Source organism: Cololabis saira, chromosome 12 (genome assembly GCF_033807715.1).
Source record: "Cololabis saira isolate AMF1-May2022 chromosome 12, fColSai1.1, whole genome shotgun sequence".
Lineage (NCBI taxonomy): Eukaryota > Metazoa > Chordata > Actinopteri > Beloniformes > Belonidae > Cololabis > Cololabis saira.
The window spans coordinates 2,711,867-2,713,735 of NC_084598.1; the positions used below are offsets into that span (position 1 = coordinate 2,711,867).

At 44.2% G+C, this 1,869-nt stretch overlaps 1 pseudogene; it reads right to left on the reverse strand.

The window, feature by feature from the left end:
- Positions 1-1,019: 1,019 nt before the first annotated feature.
- LOC133456231 (coiled-coil-helix-coiled-coil-helix domain-containing protein 2-like) lies at positions 1,020-1,600 on the reverse strand (annotated as a pseudogene).
- Between the last annotated feature and the right edge of the window lie 269 nt (positions 1,601-1,869).

The following is a 1,869-nucleotide window of genomic DNA, read 5'->3' on the forward strand; positions in this document are numbered from 1 at the left end:
TGGAGTAAAAGTTAATCTATTTCAATAATTCAACTAGAATTTGGTGTTAAAGTTAATCTATTTCAATAATTCAACTAGATTTTGGTGTTAAAGTTAATCTATTTCAATAATTCAACTAGAATATGGTGTAAAAGTTAATCTATTTCAATAATTCAACTAGAATATGGTGTAAAAGTCAATCTATTTCAATAATTCAACTTAAAAGGTGAAACTAATATATTACCTAGTCTTATTACATGCAAAGCATGATATTTTGAACCTTTATTTGTTATAATTTTGATGATGGAATTGTTTATTGATTTCATAAAATATTCTCTAATTTATTTTTTATTTGGGGTTTTCAAACTGTGAGCCATAATCAGAGAGCAGCGTCTTGCTGGTGCAGGAAACTGCTGCACGGAGATGAGTGACGGACACTGGCTGATTTATGGTTCCGCGTTGCACCAACGCAGAGTTTACGGGGTAGGATACGTGGGGACGCGAACGTACGGTGCGCGTCGCACGCGTACCTATTGCCGTAGCCATGCCGTCGATTTAACGCGGAACCATAAATCAGGCTTAACGCGGGCGCATTGTCAGTTTTCTTTTCGTCTTTTCAACTGAGCACGCAAACACAAACTGAGGGTGCAATGCTTGCTTATGCACCCTCGTAGAACCGGGCCTGGCATAATATATGTCCGTATTGGAACTTTTAATTCCCAATTCCCCACTCCTACCTGGAAGTGAAGCCCGAGTCCTCCCCGCAGCGCTGTCTGGCACATAGAAAGATCTGGGCACAGATGCAGCAGGTCCTGTTGTCCCGCCACAAAGATTTTGCTGGCCTTAATGTTTCCTGTGTTTTATTTTGTTATTATTGATCAATTTAGTGTTGATGTGTGTGTGACAGACGTGTGTATGGGGCGTTAATGAAAATACGGGACAAATCGCGTCCCGTATTAGTTCAATACGGGACGCTACATTTTTTTCTCAAATAAAGGACAATTCCGTATTTTACGGGACGGGTGGCAACCCTAGTTGCCAATAAGAATCAACTGTCAAAATAAAGCATGTTTATTGATTGATCCTTTGAAAATTACACTGCTTATATCTGCTAAATTGACAACTTGTGATATTCCTTCTGCAGGACCATGTCTCCATCTCATGACATACCATTAGCAAACTTGCACTGTTTGAGCACCTCACTGAATCCCTCACAAAGTTTCAGGTCACTCTGGTTTTGGGCGCAATCAATGAATTGCTTGAACTCATATGAGCAGGCCTGCTGCTGCTGGGGAGCCTGCTGGTACATAGACTGTGGCTGCTGCTGGTACAGCTCCTGGTATGTGACGTCCGGCTTGGCAGAGCTTCCTCCACCAAAGGCCCCAGTCATGGCATGGCCAAGGGTGTGACCTACTGCAGACCCCACAGCCACCCCGGCGGCTGTGGTTGCCATCAGGGCAAACATGCCCGGCTACCTTGGTGCTGCGGCTGGTGCACCCACAGCAGACGGGGGAGCCTGCATTGCAACTGGGGCACTGGGAGCATGGTGTGCTGGTGGTGGTGGTGCCTGGCTGGCTGGCGGGGCCATCCTGGATGTACGGCTTCTGCTTCCTCTCTGCATTTTTAATAACTAAGTTCGTTTAGACGTGCAGATTGATAAAAATAGGAACTTGTTTTCTAATAGCTGCATATTTTTATTTTGCATATCTTTATTCTGCTCTGCCTCTCTCCCGCTTCCTTGCCCCATCTGGCCTGCTGCTGCACTCTGTCTTGTGTCGTCTTGTCAATCTTGGACGGGCTGTACTGGAAAATCAATTTACCTTCAGGGATAAATAAAGTATTTTGAATTGCATTTACTGAGCAACAAAGGACCACATGGCGCTTCTTTGT